General features: G+C 49.1%; 27 non-coding genes and 3 pseudogenes across 27 annotated transcripts; all 30 read right to left on the reverse strand.

Moving 5' to 3' along the window:
* Positions 1-327: 327 nt before the first annotated feature.
* Positions 328-492, reverse strand: LOC121708034. The gene has a single exon (XR_006031525.1). It is a non-coding gene; the product is annotated as a U1 spliceosomal RNA (small nuclear RNA).
* Positions 493-851: 359 nt separating this feature from the next.
* Positions 852-1,016, reverse strand: LOC121708045. The gene has a single exon (XR_006031536.1). It is a non-coding gene; the product is annotated as a U1 spliceosomal RNA (small nuclear RNA).
* A 359-nt stretch (positions 1,017-1,375) lies between these two features.
* Positions 1,376-1,540, reverse strand: LOC121708153. The gene has a single exon (XR_006031614.1). It is a non-coding gene; the product is annotated as a U1 spliceosomal RNA (small nuclear RNA).
* A 359-nt stretch (positions 1,541-1,899) lies between these two features.
* LOC121708154 lies at positions 1,900-2,064 on the reverse strand. Its single transcript, XR_006031615.1, has one exon. It is a non-coding gene; the product is annotated as a U1 spliceosomal RNA (small nuclear RNA).
* Positions 2,065-2,423: 359 nt separating this feature from the next.
* LOC121708109 lies at positions 2,424-2,602 on the reverse strand (annotated as a pseudogene).
* A 5,004-nt stretch (positions 2,603-7,606) lies between these two features.
* Positions 7,607-7,728, reverse strand: LOC121708118 (annotated as a pseudogene).
* A 359-nt stretch (positions 7,729-8,087) lies between these two features.
* On the reverse strand, positions 8,088-8,252 carry LOC121708155. Its single transcript, XR_006031616.1, has one exon. It is a non-coding gene; the product is annotated as a U1 spliceosomal RNA (small nuclear RNA).
* Positions 8,253-8,611: 359 nt separating this feature from the next.
* Positions 8,612-8,776, reverse strand: LOC121708030. The gene has a single exon (XR_006031521.1). It is a non-coding gene; the product is annotated as a U1 spliceosomal RNA (small nuclear RNA).
* Positions 8,777-9,135: 359 nt separating this feature from the next.
* LOC121708156 lies at positions 9,136-9,300 on the reverse strand. The gene has a single exon (XR_006031617.1). It is a non-coding gene; the product is annotated as a U1 spliceosomal RNA (small nuclear RNA).
* A 359-nt stretch (positions 9,301-9,659) lies between these two features.
* LOC121708157 lies at positions 9,660-9,824 on the reverse strand. Its single transcript, XR_006031618.1, has one exon. It is a non-coding gene; the product is annotated as a U1 spliceosomal RNA (small nuclear RNA).
* Positions 9,825-10,183: 359 nt separating this feature from the next.
* LOC121708158 lies at positions 10,184-10,348 on the reverse strand. Its single transcript, XR_006031619.1, has one exon. It is a non-coding gene; the product is annotated as a U1 spliceosomal RNA (small nuclear RNA).
* A 359-nt stretch (positions 10,349-10,707) lies between these two features.
* LOC121708077 lies at positions 10,708-10,872 on the reverse strand. The gene has a single exon (XR_006031567.1). It is a non-coding gene; the product is annotated as a U1 spliceosomal RNA (small nuclear RNA).
* A 359-nt stretch (positions 10,873-11,231) lies between these two features.
* On the reverse strand, positions 11,232-11,396 carry LOC121708159. Its single transcript, XR_006031620.1, has one exon. It is a non-coding gene; the product is annotated as a U1 spliceosomal RNA (small nuclear RNA).
* Positions 11,397-11,755: 359 nt separating this feature from the next.
* Positions 11,756-11,920, reverse strand: LOC121708160. Its single transcript, XR_006031621.1, has one exon. It is a non-coding gene; the product is annotated as a U1 spliceosomal RNA (small nuclear RNA).
* Positions 11,921-12,279: 359 nt separating this feature from the next.
* On the reverse strand, positions 12,280-12,444 carry LOC121708057. The gene has a single exon (XR_006031548.1). It is a non-coding gene; the product is annotated as a U1 spliceosomal RNA (small nuclear RNA).
* Positions 12,445-12,803: 359 nt separating this feature from the next.
* LOC121708161 lies at positions 12,804-12,968 on the reverse strand. The gene has a single exon (XR_006031622.1). It is a non-coding gene; the product is annotated as a U1 spliceosomal RNA (small nuclear RNA).
* A 359-nt stretch (positions 12,969-13,327) lies between these two features.
* Positions 13,328-13,492, reverse strand: LOC121708162. The gene has a single exon (XR_006031623.1). It is a non-coding gene; the product is annotated as a U1 spliceosomal RNA (small nuclear RNA).
* Positions 13,493-13,851: 359 nt separating this feature from the next.
* On the reverse strand, positions 13,852-14,016 carry LOC121708163. Its single transcript, XR_006031624.1, has one exon. It is a non-coding gene; the product is annotated as a U1 spliceosomal RNA (small nuclear RNA).
* Positions 14,017-14,375: 359 nt separating this feature from the next.
* LOC121708164 lies at positions 14,376-14,540 on the reverse strand. The gene has a single exon (XR_006031626.1). It is a non-coding gene; the product is annotated as a U1 spliceosomal RNA (small nuclear RNA).
* Positions 14,541-14,899: 359 nt separating this feature from the next.
* LOC121708165 lies at positions 14,900-15,064 on the reverse strand. Its single transcript, XR_006031627.1, has one exon. It is a non-coding gene; the product is annotated as a U1 spliceosomal RNA (small nuclear RNA).
* A 359-nt stretch (positions 15,065-15,423) lies between these two features.
* On the reverse strand, positions 15,424-15,588 carry LOC121708166. The gene has a single exon (XR_006031628.1). It is a non-coding gene; the product is annotated as a U1 spliceosomal RNA (small nuclear RNA).
* A 359-nt stretch (positions 15,589-15,947) lies between these two features.
* LOC121708049 lies at positions 15,948-16,112 on the reverse strand. Its single transcript, XR_006031540.1, has one exon. It is a non-coding gene; the product is annotated as a U1 spliceosomal RNA (small nuclear RNA).
* Positions 16,113-16,471: 359 nt separating this feature from the next.
* On the reverse strand, positions 16,472-16,636 carry LOC121708167. Its single transcript, XR_006031629.1, has one exon. It is a non-coding gene; the product is annotated as a U1 spliceosomal RNA (small nuclear RNA).
* Positions 16,637-16,995: 359 nt separating this feature from the next.
* On the reverse strand, positions 16,996-17,163 carry LOC121708104. Its single transcript, XR_006031587.1, has one exon. It is a non-coding gene; the product is annotated as a U1 spliceosomal RNA (small nuclear RNA).
* An 821-nt stretch (positions 17,164-17,984) lies between these two features.
* Positions 17,985-18,149, reverse strand: LOC121708168. The gene has a single exon (XR_006031630.1). It is a non-coding gene; the product is annotated as a U1 spliceosomal RNA (small nuclear RNA).
* A 359-nt stretch (positions 18,150-18,508) lies between these two features.
* LOC121708050 lies at positions 18,509-18,673 on the reverse strand. Its single transcript, XR_006031541.1, has one exon. It is a non-coding gene; the product is annotated as a U1 spliceosomal RNA (small nuclear RNA).
* Positions 18,674-19,032: 359 nt separating this feature from the next.
* LOC121707942 lies at positions 19,033-19,197 on the reverse strand. The gene has a single exon (XR_006031436.1). It is a non-coding gene; the product is annotated as a U1 spliceosomal RNA (small nuclear RNA).
* A 359-nt stretch (positions 19,198-19,556) lies between these two features.
* Positions 19,557-19,741, reverse strand: LOC121708093 (annotated as a pseudogene).
* An 800-nt stretch (positions 19,742-20,541) lies between these two features.
* LOC121707943 lies at positions 20,542-20,706 on the reverse strand. Its single transcript, XR_006031437.1, has one exon. It is a non-coding gene; the product is annotated as a U1 spliceosomal RNA (small nuclear RNA).
* Positions 20,707-21,065: 359 nt separating this feature from the next.
* LOC121707944 lies at positions 21,066-21,230 on the reverse strand. The gene has a single exon (XR_006031438.1). It is a non-coding gene; the product is annotated as a U1 spliceosomal RNA (small nuclear RNA).
* Between the last annotated feature and the right edge of the window lie 130 nt (positions 21,231-21,360).

Consider the following 21,360-nt stretch of genomic DNA (forward strand, 5'->3'; position numbering starts at 1 on the left):
CCTGGCCACTGGCAACACGCAGATGGTGGGCCCACCTCCAAGATTCCGTAAAGGGGGAGGGGCCTCCCTGAAAGACATCATTACTCGGAGCTTCCATAACAGCGACCTCTCCTGGTGAAGTGCCAAGGCTGCGTCTAAATTATCCCGGCTAGATAGTGGACAGGAGGCACGCACTAAATCTAGACTCCTCCGATGGAGAAGCCGAGCAAAAGAGTGAACGTACGGCAGAACATGGCACAGAAAGCAAAGAAATGAGCCACGGTGTCCCACAGAGTGCATTGTCCACGTTCCACTAGTCGCTCTGTCTTTTCTTTACACCATCAAAATCAGGGGAGAGCGCGAACGCAGTCCCCCACTACCAGAAATTGTGCAGTCGAGATTCCCACATTTGAGGAATTCGCAGGGGTCAGCACGACCGAATGTGCAATGGCCGAGCCTCGCCCTGGGCAAACAACCTTCTTGATCATTGTATCACCCCTGCCAGGTAAGTATGAGTTGGAACAGACCAAGTTGGCGCAGGGGTTCCTGGCCACTGGCAACACGCAGATGGTGGGCCCACCTCCAAGATTCCGTAAAGGGGGAGGGGCCTCCCTGAAAGACATCATTACTCGGAGCTTCCATAACAGCGACCTCTCCTGGTGAAGTGCCAAGGCTGCGTCTAAATTATCCCGGCTAGATAGTGGACAGGAGGCACACACTAAATCTAGACTCCTCCGACGGAGAAGCCGAGCAAAAGAGTGAACGTACGGCAGAACATGGCACAGAAAGCAAAGAAATGAGCCACGGTGTCCCACAGAGTGCATTGTCCACGTTCCACTAGTCGCTCTGTCTTTTCTTTACACCATCAAAATCAGGGGAGAGCGCGAACGCAGTCCCCCACTACCAGAAATTGTGCAGTCGAGATTCCCACATTTGAGGAATTCGCAGGGGTCAGCACGACCGAATGTGCAATGGCCGAGCCTCGCCCTGGGCAAACAACCTTCTTGATCATTGTATCACCCCTGCCAGGTAAGTATGAGTTGGAACAGACCAAGTTGGCGCAGGGGTTCCTGGCCACTGGCAACACGCAGATGGTGGGCCCACCTCCAAGATTCCGTAAAGGGGGAGGGGCCTCCCTGAAAGACATCATTACTCGGAGTTTCCATAACAGCGACCTCTCCTGGTGAAGTGCCAAGGCTGCGTCTAAATTATCCCGGCTAGATAGTGGACAGGAGGCACGCACTAAATCTAGACTCCTCCGACGGAGAAGCCGAGCAAAAGAGTGAACGTACGGCAGAACATGGCACAGAAAGCAAAGAAATGAGCCACGGTGTCCCACAGAGTGCATTGTCCACGTTCCACTAGTCGCTCTGTCTTTTCTTTACACCATCAAAATCAGGGGAGAGCGCGAACGCAGTCCCCCACTACCAGAAATTGTGCAGTCGAGATTCCCACATTTGAGGAATTCGCAGGGGTCAGCACGACCGGATGTGCAATGGCCGAGCCTCGCCCTGGGCAAACAACCTTCTTGATCATTGTATCACCCCTGCCAGGTAAGTATGAGTTGGAACAGACCAAGTTGGCGCAGGGGTTCCTGGCCACTGGCAACACGCAGATGGTGGGCCCACCTCCAAGATTCCGTAAAGGGGGAGGGGCCTCCCTGAAAGACATCATTACTCGGAGCTTCCATAACAGCGACCTCTCCTGATGAAGTGCCAAGGCTGCGTCTAAATTATCCCGGCTAGATAGTGGACAGGAGGCACGCACTAAATCTAGACTCCTCCGACGGAGAAGCCGAGCAAAAGAGTGAACGTACGGCAGAACATGGCACAGAAAGCAAAGAAATGAGCCACGGTGTCCCACAGAGTGCATTGTCCACGTTCCACTAGTCGCTCTGTCTTTTCTTTACACCATCAAAATCAGGGGAGAGCGCGAACGCAGTCCCCCACTACCAGAAATTGTGCAGTCGAGATTCCCACATTTGAGGAATTCGCAGGGGTCAGCACGACCGGATGTGCAATGGCCGAGCCTCGCCCTGGGCAAACAACCTTCTTGATCATTGTATCACCCCTGCCAGGTAAGTATGAGTTGGAACAGACCAAGTTGGCGCAGGGGTTCCTGGCCACTGGCAACACGCAGATGGTGGGCCCACCTCCAAGATTCCGTAAAGGGGGAGGGGCCTCCCTGAAAGACATCATTACTCGGAGCTTCCATAACAGCGACCTCTCCTGGTGAAGTGCCAAGGCTGCGTCTAAATTATCCCGGCTAGATAGTGGACAGGAGGCACGCACTAAATCTAGACTCCTCCGACGGAGAAGCCGAGCAAAAGAGTGAACGTACGGCAGAACATGGCACAGAAAGCAAAGAAATGAGCCACGGTGTCCCACAGAGTGCATTGTCCACGTTCCACTAGTCGCTCTGTCTTTTCTTTACACCATCAAAATCAGGGGAGAGCGCGAACGCAGTCCCCCACTACCAGAAATTGTGCAGTCGAGATTCCCACATTTGAGGAATTCGCAGAGGTCAGCACGACCGGATGTGCAATGGCCGAGCCTCGCCCTGGGCAAACAATTTTTTCAATTTTTTCAATTTTTTTTACTTTATTGTGTTTCATAGCAAATACATACATAATACTCAGAAGTATCAGCTTATAAATACATGTACAAGCACATTGTGGAGGCTAAATTCTTTTACATTGTTCACTGCATTTAAATCAGAAGGATATCACATCAACATATCACAAACATAATACGTATTACACAAGTCGCAAATTCTGTCCCATTAAAAGCATAAATCCCACCCAAACAAATGTTCCATACAATCCATTTTCCACATGACTTTTGTTTTTTCCTTCCCGTACTTCAACAAGTCTCTTGTGACATAGTCCTTAATGCTGTTCAGTGCCATACTTTTTGCCCCACCCAAAGTAATCTTTTCTTTTTTAAGGAATAACTTATTCCTAACCACCCACAAGGTACATTTGACACAATTAATAACTGCCCAGAGTCTACAAAATTCTTGACCTTTTTTCCTCATGTGTAATCCAAAAAGTACAGTTTCTCTACATAAAACCATGTTGTAATTTCCAAACCATGGCCTAAACACATTCCACACAAGTTTAGCAAATGTACAGTCCCAAAACACATGATCTATTGTTTCTTCATTACAAAAGCTTTCTCTGATACATTTAGCACTAGCACACAGACCCCATCTGTAGAGACTGTTCTTGTTGGTAAAAAGTTCTGTGCCACCTTCCAAGCTACATCTTTATGTTTGTTAAACAGAAAGGGGAAGGATGTACATTTCCATACTCGTACACACTGGTTTTCTGTCAATGCCCTAATTGTTTCTATTCTCGGGGGGGCATCCTCCAATAATTCATGGATGGCACCGCTACTTAATTCAGAGCCTGCACATATGGTTCCTTTATGCTTCACTAAGAAATCTTTTGCTTCTTGGTAGAGGTATGGCCGAGTATCCGAGGAGGGTAGGGTGAGAGGTCGCCTTTCCCAGTTCTTCCCAGGCATATACCTACCCACCCAGAATTTGGCAAAGAGAGTCCACAGAGCTTCTCCTCCTTGGTCTGCTATTCCTTTTAAGATATTACTCAGGAACATTGCTTTAAATTTCTTTGTAATATCCAGCACGTCTCTGCCCCCTAAAGCTTTTGGTTTATACATGATTGTCCTTTTGACTCTCTCTGTTTTTCCACCCCAGATAAAGCGGAACATCTCCCGGCGGGCCATTGTGATGAAGGAACTGGGGGCAGGAAGTATCATCGCCAGGTATGATAAGGCTGATAGAATTTCCATCTTTGCAATCATAATTTTGCCAAGCATTGTTAGGTCACGTGATCGCCATAGGAAGAATTTCTGTTTTATTTTATTTATTCTCGTTCCCCAGTTTTTCCTATCCGTCTCTTCTCCAAAGTAAATCCCAAGAACCTTAATATTTTTCTCTTGTTCAGTCAACCCTAAGGGTATTTTGTTTTCTGTCCAATTACTGTACAAGATTTCACTTTTACTTACATTCAACTTAATTCCTGTTGCTTTAGAGAATTGTCCACATGTAGCCAATCCTGTGTGAATAGAAAAGTTATCCACTGCAAAGAAGGTTATATCATCCATATACATAGATAATTTTGCCTGTCTTCCATTCCCTCCAGGGATTGGCATTCCTCTGAAGTTCACATTAGAACGTATTGCATTGGCTAGGGGCTCCATGCACATGACAAATAGTGAAGCTGACAGAGGGCACCCTTGTCTTAGTCCAGACTGCAGCGGGATGGTTGCTGATGGGTGGCCATTTATCATGGCAATGCTGGAAATGTTGCAGTACATCATTTTAATGGAGGACAAAAACAATGGTCCAAAATTCATCTTTTCTAAAATTGACATTAAAAATTCTCTATCAAGTTTATCAAATGCTTTTTCATGGTCCAAGGTCACAATGCTCACTGGAGTTTGTCTTTCCTTAGAGTAGAGGATAATGTCCCGTGTCAAGGCAAGATTATCTGATATTCCTCTCTTTGGGATTCCGCAGGTCTGTTCAGAGCTGACGACTTTGGCCAACACAGTTTGCAATCTAGTGCACATAACTTTAGCACAGATCTTATAGTCAGTCCCTAAAAGGCTTATTGGTCTCCAATTCTTTATGTCTGATTTTTCTCCTTTTTTAAAGAGGAGTGAGATACATCCGTTTCTCATACTGTCAGGTAATTCTCCCTTCTCCTGAGATTCTTTATATATGTTAAGGAGCTCCTCCGCTAAGATGTCCTTAAAAGCAATATAAAAATCCCCTGGCAAACCGTCAAGTCCTGGTGCTTTATTCTTTGATAGGTTATCTATGGCCTTTTTTATTTCGTGTAGCGAAAAGGGACTTTCTAAAAGATATTTGTCTTCATTTAACAGGACCTTTTCTATTTGTCCCAGAAAACGCTGCTTCTGTATAGAATTTGTACAAGGCTTCTTATAAAGATCTTTGTAAAAAGTTTCCACAACATTTGCCAGCTCATTTTGTTTGTCCACTTTGATACCATCTTGATTTTTTAGTTCTTTTATTGACTGACGTGGTTTCAGCGATTTCCTGAAGAAATACTGTGTGCAATTTTCGTTCTGTTCAAAGGTTTTAGCTCGACTCCTTTCTATAACTCCTCTTGCATCTTCTGCTGCGATGGTCATCATTTTCCCTTTAATCAGGGTGATCTCCTCATCTACATCAAAGCCCTCCTGCTGCATTTTATAGAATCTCTGCAGTTTTCCTTGTAACCTTTTTAGATAAAGTTTTTTCCCTTGAGCTTTCCTTTTCCCTTCTATTTGGAAGAATATTCTTGTTCTCTTTTTGATTTCCTCCCACCAGTCTGAAGCTGAGTTATAAAGACTTTTCAATGAAATCCAATCATAAAATTTTGCTTTATATCTGTTAATTACATTGGGGTTATCTAAAAGGCTTGTATTCAGTTTCCAGTAACCTTGTCCAGCTTTTATAGACCCAGGGATTTTTACTGCACAGGTCAAAAGGGAGTGATCTGAAAAAAATGTTGGTGCCACTTTAGCTTGTGTCACCTCAAGACTTGTTGATGTTAAAATCATGTCTATTCTTGAGTGTGCCTTTCCATTTGTCCAGGTAAAACCAGGCAGATCTGGATTTTCTTTTCTGTATGTATCAATCAGTTTAAAATCCTTTATAATGGTCTTCAACAGCTCAGAGCTACTATCTGTTGTGTTGGCTGTTTTGGTTATTTTATCTTTACAATTTAGGACACAATTAAAATCACCAGCTATTACAATGGGATTGTTACATAACAATACAGGATATAAAGCTGAAAGTGTTTCTAACCGATCTTTTAAATCAGTGGGGCAATAGATATTAATAAGTCTCAGCTCAAGCCCGTGCCTCTGAATATCGACACAGATCAGTCTTCCATCCTGTATAATTTGAATTTTCTGGACCTCAATATTATGAGCTCTAAAAAGTATTCCTACTCCAGACGCTCTGTTAGAGTTATCTCCTGACCACACAGAAGGCCCATGTGTCCATCGTCCTTGGAAGGTTTTATAATCATCTTTATATGAAAGCCAACATTCCTGTAAGAAATAAATGTCACTTTTTAAGGTTTGTAGATGTTCAAAAACTGCCTCACATTTCACTCTATCATTTATGCCACGTACATTAATAGATGTTGTTTTTAGAATGTCCATTAGGGGAATTAGGAAGGATATCAATGTTCATGGCAAGTCTTCTTCCTTTTTTTTGCATGTTTCTTTTTATTTGCTAGACTTGCTGAGGAGGTATTTGATTGTGAAGAACTTTCTTTCATTTGAGTTGCTGTGGAGAACACTAAGACCTCATCAGGCTCTAAGAATGGGGTTTCTAGAGGGGATTTGGGCGACCAGTTGATCCCAGCCCCCCACTGTGCCTCCCCAGAGGAGGTGGTGAGGACTCTCTCCCTTTTGTCTTCTACATTTCCTCCACCAGAGGGAGACACAGGGAAAGCAGATGGTGAACTTGTAGATGGTGAACTTGTAGAGGGGTTCTCCCCATTGTTGGAAACGATTGACTCCAAAGGATTCTCTGCTCCAATTTCTGTAGTTCCCAGGAATCCTTCGGCTTGTGAGGGTGGAATTACAGATCCATCTGGGCTCTCATTGAGGGCGGCCGAAGACTCGGATGAACTCTCTGAACAGGATGTTTCACTTTCCGTGTCTTCCGATGGACTGAGGGGGTCCAAACTTCCTTCAGCTGTGGCCTCATTCATATGTTGGTTTGGGTTAATATCAACCTCACTTGAAAAAAAGGGGTGAAAATCTGTTCCTTGTGTTCCAGCCAAATCAGGCTGATTGTTGTAATCAGATTCAGGTGTGGTGGTAGCCATGTTGGAAGCATGTGCTTCCAGAGTTACTACCTCCATGTGTTGGACAATGGTGGAACTATACTCAGTTTCTGAGGGGGGAGCACACATTTTAACACGGTTTGCATAGGCTCGTGGACAATCTTTAAACCTGTGGTCTTGTGAAAGGCAAAGATTACAAACTGTAGAAGCAGTGCACTGTGAGGCAGTATGTTCTGTGCTCTTACATATTCTACAAACCTCCACAGTGCATTGGGCCGCGAGATGCTCTTTGCTTCTACAACGCCTGCATTCCTTCGGTTGTCCTGCATAAAAAACAGAGCCTCTAAAAGCACCAATCTGAATATTATTGGGTAGATGTTGAATCCCATCACCGATTCTTTTCAGCCTGACTTGGAATCTTCGTTCTCCCGTTTTAATTCCATCCACATCTTTTACTTCAAATCCAGAAAGAACTGTGGCATACCTCATTAACCATGTGCTAATGTCCTCAATCTTCACTTTTTCAGAATACATCACGACATGGACAATCTTTAAGTCTCTCTCTGACAAAGGTATGAAAACAATCTTCTGGAAGGCTGCAGAATCCTTCTTCTTTTTATCAAATCTCTCACAGCACAGTTCAAAAATCCTTAAACTTGCAAAAATGACTTCAAAAATCTTCTTACCAGGAAAAGCAAAGACATAATCCAGTTGATTTGTTGGAAATCCCAATTCTTTTTGCAGGATCTGGCGACTAAACTGCAATCGATCCATCTCCAGATCTTCCAACAATTCGAATCTTGCAGCATTCCTCCTTTGTCCAGGTAACACCATGCTTCAGTCCTTGCACTCCAGCCGTCAAGATACCTGGGCAAACAACCTTCTTGATCATTGTATCACCCCTGCCAGGTAAGTATGAGTTGGAACAGACCAAGTTGGCGCAGGGGTTCCTGGCCACTGGCAACACGCAGATGGTGGGCCCACCTCCAAGATTCCGTAAAGGGGGAGGGGCCTCCCTGAAAGACATCATTACTCGGAGCTTCCATAACAGCGACCTCTCCTGGTGAAGTGCCAAGGCTGCGTCTAAATTATCCCGGCTAGATAGTGGACAGGAGGCACGCACTAAATCTAGACTCCTCCGACGGAGAAGCCGAGCAAAAGAGTGAACGTACGGCAGAACATGGCACAGAAAGCAAAGAAATGAGCCACGGTGTCCCACAGAGTGCATTGTCCACGTTCCACTAGTCGCTCTGTCTTTTCTTTACACCATCAAAATCAGGGGAGAGCGCGAACGCAGTCCCCCACTACCAGAAATTGTGCAGTCGAGATTCCCACATTTGAGGAATTCGCAGGGGTCAGCACGACCGGATGTGCAATGGCCGAGCCTCGCCCTGGGCAAACAACCTTCTTGATCATTGTATCACCCCTGCCAGGTAAGTATGAGTTGGAACAGACCAAGTTGGCGCAGGGGTTCCTGGCCACTGGCAACACGCAGATGGTGGGCCCACCTCCAAGATTCCGTAAAGGGGGAGGGGCCTCCCTGAAAGACATCATTACTCGGAGCTTCCATAACAGCGACCTCTCCTGGTGAAGTGCCAAGGCTGCGTCTAAATTATCCCGGCTAGATAGTGGACAGGAGGCACGCACTAAATCTAGACTCCTCCGACGGAGAAGCCGAGCAAAAGAGTGAACGTACGGCAGAACATGGCACAGAAAGCAAAGAAATGAGCCACGGTGTCCCACAGAGTGCATTGTCCACGTTCCACTAGTCGCTCTGTCTTTTCTTTACACCATCAAAATCAGGGGAGAGCGCAAACGCAGTCCCCCACTACCAGAAATTGTGCAGTCGAGATTCCCACATTTGAGGAATTCGCAGGGGTCAGCACGACCGGATGTGCAATGGCCGAGCCTCGCCCTGGGCAAACAACCTTCTTGATCATTGTATCACCCCTGCCAGGTAAGTATGAGTTGGAACAGACCAAGTTGGCGCAGGGGTTCCTGGCCACTGGCAACACGCAGATGGTGGGCCCACCTCCAAGATTCCGTAAAGGGGGAGGGGCCTCCCTGAAAGACATCATTACTCGGAGCTTCCATAACAGCGACCTCTCCTGGTGAAGTGCCAAGGCTGCGTCTAAATTATCCCGGCTAGATAGTGGACAGGAGGCACGCACTAAATCTAGACTCCTCCGACGGAGAAGCCGAGCAAAAGAGTGAACGTACGGCAGAACATGGCACAGAAAGCAAAGAAATGAGCCACGGTGTCCCACAGAGTGCATTGTCCACGTTCCACTAGTCGCTCTGTCTTTTCTTTACACCATCAAAATCAGGGGAGAGCGCGAACGCAGTCCCCCACTACCAGAAATTGTGCAGTCGAGATTCCCACATTTGAGGAATTCGCAGGGGTCAGCACGACCGGATGTGCAATGGCCGAGCCTCGCCCTGGGCAAACAACCTTCTTGATCATTGTATCACCCCTGCCAGGTAAGTATGAGTTGGAACAGACCAAGTTGGCGCAGGGGTTCCTGGCCACTGGCAACACGCAGATGGTGGGCCCACCTCCAAGATTCCGTAAAGGGGGAGGGGCCTCCCTGAAAGACATCATTACTCGGAGCTTCCATAACAGCGACCTCTCCTGGTGAAGTGCCAAGGCTGCGTCTAAATTATCCCGGCTAGATAGTGGACAGGAGGCACGCACTAAATCTAGACTCCTCCGACGGAGAAGCCGAGCAAAAGAGTGAACGTACGGCAGAACATGGCACAGAAAGCAAAGAAATGAGCCACGGTGTCCCACAGAGTGCATTGTCCACGTTCCACTAGTCGCTCTGTCTTTTCTTTACACCATCAAAATCAGGGGAGAGCGCGAACGCAGTCCCCCACTACCAGAAATTGTGCAGTCGAGATTCCCACATTTGAGGAATTCGCAGGGGTCAGCACGACCGGATGTGCAATGGCCGAGCCTCGCCCTGGGCAAACAACCTTCTTGATCATTGTATCACCCCTGCCAGGTAAGTATGAGTTGGAACAGACCAAGTTGGCGCAGGGGTTCCTGGCCACTGGCAACACGCAGATGGTGGGCCCACCTCCAAGATTCCGTAAAGGGGGAGGGGCCTCCCTGAAAGACATCATTACTCGGAGCTTCCATAACAGCGACCTCTCCTGGTGAAGTGCCAAGGCTGCGTCTAAATTATCCCGGCTAGATAGTGGACAGGAGGCACGCACTAAATCTAGACTCCTCCGACGGAGAAGCCGAGCAAAAGAGTGAACGTACGGCAGAACATGGCACAGAAAGCAAAGAAATGAGCCACGGTGTCCCACAGAGTGCATTGTCCACGTTCCACTAGTCGCTCTGTCTTTTCTTTACACCATCAAAATCAGGGGAGAGCGCGAACGCAGTCCCCCACTACCAGAAATTGTGCAGTCGAGATTCCCACATTTGAGGAATTCGCAGGGGTCAGCACGACCGGATGTGCAATGGCCGAGCCTCGCCCTGGGCAAACAACCTTCTTGATCATTGTATCACCCCTGCCAGGTAAGTATGAGTTGGAACAGACCAAGTTGGCGCAGGGGTTCCTGGCCACTGGCAACACGCAGATGGTGGGCCCACCTCCAAGATTCCGTAAAGGGGGAGGGGCCTCCCTGAAAGACATCATTACTCGGAGCTTCCATAACAGCGACCTCTCCTGGTGAAGTGCCAAGGCTGCGTCTAAATTATCCCGGCTAGATAGTGGACAGGAGGCACGCACTAAATCTAGACTCCTCCGACGGAGAAGCCGAGCAAAAGAGTGAACGTACGGCAGAACATGGCACAGAAAGCAAAGAAATGAGCCACGGTGTCCCACAGAGTGCATTGTCCACGTTCCACTAGTCGCTCTGTCTTTTCTTTACACCATCAAAATCAGGGGAGAGCGCGAACGCAGTCCCCCACTACCAGAAATTGTGCAGTCGAGATTCCCACATTTGAGGAATTGGCAGGGGTCAGCACGACCGGATGTGCAATGGCCGAGCCTCGCCCTGGGCAAACAACCTTCTTGATCATTGTATCACCCCTGCCAGGTAAGTATGAGTTGGAACAGACCAAGTTGGCGCAGGGGTTCCTGGCCACTGGCAACACGCAGATGGTGGGCCCACCTCCAAGATTCCGTAAAGGGGGAGGGGCCTCCCTGAAAGACATCATTACTCGGAGCTTCCATAACAGCGACCTCTCCTGGTGAAGTGCCAAGGCTGCGTCTAAATTATCCCGGCTAGATAGTGGACAGGAGGCACGCACTAAATCTAGACTCCTCCGACGGAGAAGCCGAGCAAAAGAGTGAACGTACGGCAGAACATGGCACAGAAAGCAAAGAAATGAGCCACGGTGTCCCACAGAGTGCATTGTCCACGTTCCACTAGTCGCTCTGTCTTTTCTTTACACCATCAAAATCAGGGGAGAGCGCGAACGCAGTCCCCCACTACCAGAAATTGTGCAGTCGAGATTCCCACATTTGAGGAATTCGCAGGGGTCAGCACGACCGGATGTGCAATGGCCGAGCCTCGCCCTGGGCAAACAACCTTCTTGATCATTGTATCACCCCTGCCAGGTAAGTATGAGTTGGAACAGACCAAGTTGGCGCAGGGGTTCCTGGCCACTGGCAACACGCAGATGGTGGGCCCACCTCCAAGATTCCGTAAAGGGGGAGGGGCCTCCCTGAAAGACATCATTACTCGGAGCTTCCATAACAGCGACCTCTCCTGGTGAAGTGCCAAGGCTGCGTCTAAATTATCCCGGCTAGATAGTGGACAGGAGGCACGCACTAAATCTAGACTCCTCCGACGGAGAAGCCGAGCAAAAGAGTGAACGTACGGCAGAACATGGCACAGAAAGCAAAGAAATGAGCCACGGTGTCCCACAGAGTGCATTGTCCACGTTCCACTAGTCGCTCTGTCTTTTCTTTACACCATCAAAATCAGGGGAGAGCGCGAACGCAGTCCCCCACTACCAGAAATTGTGCAGTCGAGATTCCCACATTTGAGGAATTCGCAGGGGTCAGCACGACCGGATGTGCAATGGCCGAGCCTCGCCCTGGGCAAACAACCTTCTTGATCATTGTATCACCCCTGCCAGGTAAGTATGAGTTGGAACAGACCAAGTTGGCGCAGGGGTTCCTGGCCACTGGCAACACGCAGATGGTGGGCCCACCTCCAAGATTCCGTAAAGGGGGAGGGGCCTCCCTGAAAGACATCATTACTCGGAGCTTCCATAACAGCGACCTCTCCTGGTGAAGTGCCAAGGCTGCGTCTAAATTATCCCGGCTAGATAGTGGACAGGAGGCACGCACTAAATCTAGACTCCTCCGACGGAGAAGCCGAGCAAAAGAGTGAACGTACGGCAGAACATGGCACAGAAAGCAAAGAAATGAGCCACGGTGTCCCACAGAGTGCATTGTCCACGTTCCACTAATCGCTCTGTCTTTTCTTTACACCATCAAAATCAGGGGAGAGCGCGAACGCAGTCCCCCACTACCAGAAATTGTGCAGTCGAGATTCCCACATTTGAGGAATTCGCAGGGGTCAGCACGACCGGATGTGCAATGGCCGAGCCTCGCCCTGGGCAAACAACCTTCTTGATCATTGTATCACCCCAGCCAGGTAAGTATGAGTTGGAACAGACCAAGTTGGCGCAGGGGTTCCTGGCCACTGGCAACACGCAGATGGTGGGCCCACCTCCAAGATTCCGTAAAGGGGGAGGGGCCTCCCTGAAAGACATCATTACTCGGAGCTTCCATAACAGCGACCTCTCCTGGTGAAGTGCCAAGGCTGCGTCTAAATTATCCCGGCTAGATAGTGGACAGGAGGCACGCACTAAATCTAGACTCCTCCGACGGAGAAGCCGAGCAAAAGAGTGAACGTACGGCAGAACATGGCACAGAAAGCAAAGAAATGAGCCATGGTGTCCCACAGAGTGCATTGTCCACGTTCCACTAGTCGCTCTGTCTTTTCTTTACACCATCAAAATCAGGGGAGAGCGCGAACGCAGTCCCCCACTACCAGAAATTGTGCAGTCGAGATTCCCACATTTGAGGAATTCGCAGGGGTCAGCACGACCGGATGTGCAATGGCCGAGCCTCGCCCTGGGCAAACAACCTTCTTGATCATTGTATCACCCCTGCCAGGTAAGTATGAGTTGGAACAGACCAAGTTGGCGCAGGGGTTCCTGGCCACTGGCAACACGCAGATGGTGGGCCCACCTCCAAGATTCCGTAAAGGGGGAGGGGCCTCCCTGAAAGACATCATTACTCGGAGCTTCCATAACAGCGACCTCTCCTGGTGAAGTGCCAAGGCTGCGTCTAAATTATCCCGGCTAGATAGTGGACAGGAGGCACGCACTAAATCTAGACTCCTCCGACGGAGAAGCCGAGCAAAAGAGTGAACGTACGGCAGAACATGGCACAGAAAGCAAAGAAATGAGCCACGGTGTCCCACAGAGTGCATTGTCCACGTTCCACTAGTCGCTCTGTCTTTTCTTTACACCATCAAAATCAGGGGAGAGCGCGAACGCAGTCCCCCACTACCAGAAATTGTGCAGTCGAGATTCCCACATTTGAGGAATTCGCAGGGGTCAGCACGACCGGATGTGCAATGGCCGAGCCTCGCCCTGGGCAAACAACCTTCTTGATCATTGTATCACCCCTGCCAGGTAAGTATGAGTTGGAACAGACCAAGTTGGCGCAGGGGTTCCTGGCCACTGGCAACACGCAGATGGTGGGCCCACCTCCAAGATTCCGTAAAGGGGGAGGGGCCTCCCTGAAAGACATCATTACTCGGAGCTTCCATAACAGCGACCTCTCCTGGTGAAGTGCCAAGGCTGCGTCTAAATTATCCCGGCTAGATAGTGGACAGGAGGCACGCACTAAATCTAGACTCCTCCGACGGAGAAGCCGAGCAAAAGAGTGAACGTACGGCAGAACATGGCACAGAAAGCAAAGAAATGAGCCATGGTGTCCCACAGAGTGCATTGTCCACGTTCCACTAGTCGCTCTGTCTTTTCTTTACACCATCAAAATCAGGGGAGAGCGCGAACGCAGTCCCCCACTACCAGAAATTGTGCAGTCGAGATTCCCACATTTGAGGAATTCGCAGGGGTCAGCACGACCGGATGTGCAATGGCCGAGCCTCGCCCTGGGCAAACAACCTTCTTGATCATTGTATCACCCCTGCCAGGTAAGTATGAGTTGGAACAGACCAAGTTGGCGCAGGGGTTCCTGGCCACTGGCAACACGCAGATGGTGGGCCCACCTCCAAGATTCCGTAAAGGGGGAGGGGCCTCCCTGAAAGACATCATTACTCGGAGTTTCCATAACAGCGACCTCTCCTGGTGAAGTGCCAAGGCTGCGTCTAAATTATCCCGGCTAGATAGTGGACAGGAGGCACGCACTAAATCTAGACTCCTCCGACGGAGAAGCCGAGCAAAAGAGTGAACGTACGGCAGAACATGGCACAGAAAGCAAAGAAATGAGCCACGGTGTCCCACAGAGTGCATTGTCCACGTTCCACTAGTCGCTCTGTCTTTTCTTTACACCATCAAAATCAGGGGAGAGCGCGAACGCAGTCCCCCACTACCAGAAATTGTGCAGTCGAGATTCCCACATTTGAGGAATTCGCAGGGGTCAGCACGACCGGATGTGCAATGGCCGAGCCTCGCCCTGGGCAAACAACCTTCTTGATCATTGTATCACCCCTGCCAGGTAAGTATGAGTTGGAACAGACCAAGTTGGCGCAGGGGTTCCTGGCCACTGGCAACACGCAGATGGTGGGCCCACCTCCAAGATTCCGTAAAGGGGGAGGGGCCTCCCTGAAAGACATCATTACTCGGAGCTTCCATAACAGCGACCTCTCCTGGTGAAGTGCCAAGGCTGCGTCTAAATTATCCCGGCTAGATAGTGGACAGGAGGCACGCACTAAATCTAGACTCCTCCGACGGAGAAGCCGAGCAAAAGAGTGAACGTACGGCAGAACATGGCACAGAAAGCAAAGAAATGAGCCACGGTGTCCCACAGAGTGCATTGTACACGTTCCACTAGTCGCTCTGTCTTTTCTTTACACCATCAAAATCAGGGGAGAGCGCGAACGCAGTCCCCCACTACCAGAAATTGTGCAGTCGAGATTCCCACATTTGAGGAATTCGCAGGGGTCAGCACGACCGGATGTGCAATGGCCGAGCCTCGCCCTGGGCAAACAACCTTCTTGATCATTGTATCACCCCTGCCAGGTAAGTATGAGTTGGAACAGACCAAGTTGGCGCAGGGGTTCCTGGCCACTGGCAACACGCAGATGGTGGGCCCACCTCCAAGATTCCGTAAAGGGGGAGGGGCCTCCCTGAAAGACATCATTACTCGGAGCTTCCATAACAGCGACCTCTCCTGGTGAAGTGCCAAGGCTGCGTCTAAATTATCCCGGCTAGATAGTGGACAGGAGGCACGCACTAAATCTAGACTCCTCCGACGGAGAAGCCGAGCAAAAGAGTGAACGTACGGCAGAACATGGCACAGAAAGCAAAGAAATGAGCCACGGTGTCCCACAGAGTGCATTGTCCACGTTCCACTAGTCGCTCTGTCTTTTCTTTACACCATCAAAATCAGGGGAGAGCGCGAACGCAGTCCCCCACTACCAGAAATTGTGCAGTCGAGATTCCCACATTTGAGGAATTCGCAGGGGTCAGCACGACCGGATGTGCAATGGCCGAGCCTCGCCCTGGGCAAACAACCTTCTTGATCATTGTATCACCCCTGCCAGGTAAGTATGAGTTGGAACAGACCAAGTTGGCGCAGGGGTTCCTGGCCACTGGCAACACGCAGATGGTGGGCCCACCTCCAAGATTCCGTAAAGGGGGAGGGGCCTCCCTGAAAGACATCATTACTCGGAGTTTCCATAACAGCGACCTCTCCTGGTGAAGTGCCAAGGCTGCGTCTAAATTATCCCGGCTAGATAGTGGACAGGAGGCACGCACTAAATCTAGACTCCTCCGACGGAGAAGCCGAGCAAAAGAGTGAACGTACGGCAGAACATGGCACAGAAAGCAAAGAAATGAGCCACGGTGTCCCACAGAGTGCATTGTCCACGTTCCACTAGTCGCTCTGTCTTTTCTTTACACCATCAAAATCAGGGGAGAGCGCGAACGCAGTCCCCCACTACCAGAAATTGTGCAGTCGAGATTCCCACATTTGAGGAATTCGCAGGGGTCAGCACGACCGGATGTGCAATGGCCGAGCCTCGCCCTGGGCAAACAACCTTCTTGATCATTGTATGACCCCTGCCAGGTAAGTATGAGTTGGAACAGACCAAGTTGGCGCAGGGGTTCCTGGCCACTGGCAACACGCAGATGGTGGGCCCACCTCCAAGATTCCGTAAAGGGGGAGGGGCCTCCCTGAAAGACATCATTACTCGGAGCTTCCATAACAGCGACCTCTCCTGGTGAAGTGCCAAGGCTGCGTCTAAATTATCCCGGCTAGATAGTGGACAGGAGGCACGCACTAAATCTAGACTCCTCCGACGGAGAAGCCGAGCAAAAGAGTGAACGTACGGCAGAACATGGCACAGAAAGCAAAGAAATGAGCCACGGTGTCCCACAGAGTGCATTGTCCATGTTCCACTAGTCGCTCTGTCTTTTCTTTACACCATCAAAATCAGGGGAGAGCGCGAACGCAGTCCCCCACTACCAGAAATTGTGCAGTCGAGATTCCCACATTTGAGGAATTCGCAGGGGTCAGCACGACCGGATGTGCAATGGCCGAGCCTCGCCCTGGGCAAACAACCTTCTTGATCATTGTATCACCCCTGCCAGGTAAGTATGAGTTGGAACAGACCAAGTTGGCGCAGGGGTTCCTGGCCACTGGCAACACGCAGATGGTGGGCCCACCTCCAAGATTCCGTAAAGGGGGAGGGGCCTCCCTGAAAGACATCATTACTCGGAGCTTCCATAACAGCGACCTCTCCTGGTGAAGTGCCAAGGCTGCGTCTAAATTATCCCGGCTAGATAGTGGACAGGAGGCACGCACTAAATCTAGACTCCTCCGACGGAGAAGCCGAGCAAAAGAGTGAACGTACGGCAGAACATGGCACAGAAAGCAAAGAAATGAGCCACGGTGTCCCACAGAGTGCATTGTCCACGTTCCACTAGTCGCTCTGTCTTTTCTTTACACCATCAAAATCAGGGGAGAGCGCGAACGCAGTCCCCCACTACAAGAAATTGTGCAGTCGAGATTCCCACATTTGAGGAATTCGCAGGGGTCAGCACGACCGGATGTGCAATGGCCGAGCCTCGCCCTGGGCAAACAATTTTTCAATTTTTTTACTTTATTGTGTTTCATAGCAAATACATACATAATACTCAGAAGTATCAGCTTATAAATACATGTACAAGCACATTGTGGAGGCTAAATTCTTTTACATTGTTCACTGCATTTAAATCAGAAGGATATCACATCAACATATCACAAACATAATACGTATTACACAAGTCGCAAATTATGTCCCATTAAAAGCATAAATCCCACCCAAACAAATTTTCCATACAATCCATTTTCCACATGACTTTTGTTTTTTCCTTCCCGTACTTCAACAAGTCTCTTGTGACATAGTCCTTAATGCTGTTCAGTGCCGTACTTTTTGCCCCACCCAAAGTAATCTTTTCTTTTTTAAGGAATAACTTATTCCTAACCACCCACAAGGTACATTTGACACAATTAATAACTGCCCAGAGTCTACAAAATTCTTGACCTTTTTTCCTCATGTGTAATCCAAAAAGTACAGTTTCTCTACATAAAACCATGTTGTAATTTCCAAACCATGGCCTAAACACATTCCACACAAGTTTAGCAAATGTACAGTCCCAAAACACATGATCTATTGTTTCTTCATTACAAAAGCTTTCTCTGATACATTTAGCACTAGCACACAGACCCCATCTGTAGAGACTGTTCTTGTTGGTAAAAAGTTCTGTGCCACCTTCCAAGCTACATCTTTATGTTTGTTAAACAGAAAGGGGAAGGATGTACATTTCCATACTCGTAAACACTGGTTTTCTGTCAATGTACGGCAGAACATGGCACAGAAAGCAAAGAAATGAGCCATGGTGTCCCACAGAGTGCATTGTCCATGTTCCACTAGTCGCTCTGTCTTTTCTTTACACCATCAAAATCAGGGGAGAGCGCGAACGCAGTCCCCCACTACCAGAAATTGTGCAGTCGAGATTCCCACATTTGAGGAATTCGCAGGGGTCAGCACGACCGGATGTGCAATGGCCGAGCCTCGCCCTGGGCAAACAACCTTCTTGATCATTGTATCACCCCTGCCAGGTAAGTATGAGTTGGAACAGACCAAGTTGGCGCAGGGGTTCCTGGCCACTGGCAACACGCAGATGGTGGGCCCACCTCCAAGATTCCGTAAAGGGGGAGGGGCCTCCCTGAAAGACATCATTACTCGGAGTTTCCATAACAGCGACCTCTCCTGGTGAAGTGCCAAGGCTGCGTCTAAATTATCCCGGCTAGATAGTGGACAGGAGGCACGCACTAAATCTAGACTCCTCCGACGGAGAAGCCGAGCAAAAGAGTGAACGTACGGCAGAACATGGCACAGAAAGCAAAGAAATGAGCCATGGTGTCCCACAGAGTGCATTGTCCACGTTCCACTAGTCGCTCTGTCTTTTCTTTACACCATCAAAATCAGGGGAGAGCGCGAACGCAGTCCCCCACTACCAGAAATTGTGCAGTCGAGATTCCCACATTTGAGGAATTCGCAGGGGTCAGCACGACCGGATGTGCAATGGCCGAGCCTCGCCCTGGGCAAACAACCTTCTTGATCATTGTATGACCCCTGCCAGGTAAGTATGAGTTGGAACAGACCAAGTTGGCGCAGGGGTTCCTGGCCACTGGCAACACGCAGATGGTGGGCCCACCTCCAAGATTCCGTAAAGGGGGAGGGGCCTCCCTGAAAGACATCATTACTCGGAGCTTCCATAACAGCGACCTCTCCTGGTGAAGTGCCAAGGCTGCGTCTAAATTATCCCGGCTAGATAGTGGACAGGAGGCACGCACTAAATCTAGACTCCTCCGACGGAGAAGCCGAGCAAAAGAGTGAACGTACGGCAGAACATGGCACAGAAAGCAAAGAAATGAGCCACGGTGTCCCACAGAGTGCATTGTCCACGTTCCACTAGTCGCTCTGTCTTTTCTTTACACCATCAAAATCAGGGGAGAGCGCGAACGCAGTCCCCCACTACCAGAAATTGTGCAGTCGAGATTCCCACATTTGAGGAATTCGCAGGGGTCAGCACGACCGGATGTGCAATGGCCGAGCCTCGCCCTGGGCAAACAACCTTCTTGATCATTGTATCACCCCTGCCAGGTAAGTATGAGTTGGAACAGACCAAGTTGGCGCAGGGGTTCCTGGCCACTGGCAACACGCAGATGGTGGGCCCACCTCCAAGATTCCGTAAAGGGGGAGGGGCCTCCCTGAAAGACATCATTACTCGGAGCTTCCATAACAGCGACCTCTCCTGGTGAAGTGCCAAGGCTGCGTCTAAATTATCCCGGCTAGATAGTGGACAGGAGGCACGCACTAAATCTAGACTCCTCCGACGGAGAAGCCGAGCAAAAGAGTGAACGTACGGCAGAACATGGCACAGAAAGCAAAGAAATGAGCCACGGTGTCCCACAGAGTGCATTGTACACGTTCCACTAGTCGCTCTGTCTTTTCTTTACACCATCAAAATCAGGGGAGAGCGCGAACGCAGTCCCCCACTACCAGAAATTGTGCAGTCGAGATTCCCACATTTGAGGAATTCGCAGGGGTCAGCACGACCGGATGTGCAATGGCCGAGCCTCGCCCTGGACAATTTTTCAATTTTTTTACTTTATTGTGTTTCATAGCAAATACATACATAATACTCAGAAGTATCAGCTTATAAATACATGTACAAGCACATTGTGGAGGCTAAATTCTTTTACATTGTTCACTGCATTTAAATCAGAAGGATATCACATCAACATATCACAAACATAATACGTATTACACAAGTCGCAAATTATGTCCCATTAAAAGCATAAATCCCACCCAAACAAATTTTCCATACAATCCATTTTCCACATGACTTTTGTTTTTTCCTTCCCGTACTTCAACAAGTCTCTTGTGACATAGTCCTTAATGCTGTTCAGTGCCGTACTTTTTGCCCCACCCAAAGTAATCTTTTCTTTTTTAAGGAATAACTTATTCCTAACCACCCACAAGGTACATTTGACACAATTAATAACTGCCCAGAGTCTACAAAATTCTTGACCTTTTTTCCTCATGTGTAATCCAAAAAGTACAGTTTCTCTACATAAAACCATGTTGTAATTTCCAAACCATGGCCTAAACACATTCCACACAAGTTTAGCAAATGTACAGTCCCAAAACACATGATCTATTGTTTCTTCATTACAAAAGCTTTCTCTGATACATTTAGCACTAGCACACAGACCCCATCTGTAGAGACTGTTCTTGTTGGTAAAAAGTTCTGTGCCACCTTCCAAGCTACATCTTTATGTTTGTTAAACAGAAAGGGGAAGGATGTACATTTCCATACTCGTAAACACTGGTTTTCTGTCAATGTACGGCAGAACATGGCACAGAAAGCAAAGAAATGAGCCATGGTGTCCCACAGAGTGCATTGTCCACGTTCCACTAGTCGCTCTGTCTTTTCTTTACACCATCAAAATCAGGGGAGAGCGCGAACGCAGTCCCCCACTACCAGAAATTGTGCAGTCGAGATTCCCACATTTGAGGAATTCGCAGGGGTCAGCACGACCGGATGTGCAATGGCCGAGCCTCGCCCTGGGCAAACAACCTTCTTGATCATTGTATCACCCCTGCCAGGTAAGTATGAGTTGGAACAGACCAAGTTGGCGCAGGGGTTCCTGGCCACTGGCAACACGCAGATGGTGGGCCCACCTCCAAGATTCCGTAAAGGGGGAGGGGCCTCCCTGAAAGACATCATTACTCGGAGCTTCCATAACAGCGACCTCTCCTGGTGAAGTGCCAAGGCTGCGTCTAAATTATCCCGGCTATATAGTGGACAGGAGGCACGCACTAAATCTAGACTCCTCCGACGGAGAAGCCGAGCAAAAGAGTGAACGTACGGCAGAACATGGCACAGAAAGCAAAGAAATGAGCCACGGTGTCCCACAGAGTGCATTGTCCACGTTCCACTAGTCGCTCTGTCTTTTCTTTACACCATCAAAATCAGGGGAGAGCGCGAACGCAGTCCCCCACTACCAGAAATTGTGCAGTCGAGATTCCCACATTTGAGGAATTCGCAGGGGTCAGCACGACCGGATGTGCAATGGCCGAGCCTCGCCCTGGGCAAACAACCTTCTTGATCATTGTATCACCCCTGCCAGGTAAGTATGAGTTGGAACAGACCAAGTTGGCGCAGGGGTTCCTGGCCACTGGCAACACGCAGATGGTGGGCCCACCTCCAAGATTCCGTAAAGGGGGAGGGGCCTCCCTGAAAGACATCATTACTCGGAGCTTCCATA

The sequence above is a fragment of the Alosa sapidissima genome, chromosome 4, assembly GCF_018492685.1.
Source record: "Alosa sapidissima isolate fAloSap1 chromosome 4, fAloSap1.pri, whole genome shotgun sequence".
Classification (NCBI taxonomy): domain Eukaryota; kingdom Metazoa; phylum Chordata; class Actinopteri; order Clupeiformes; family Clupeidae; genus Alosa; species Alosa sapidissima.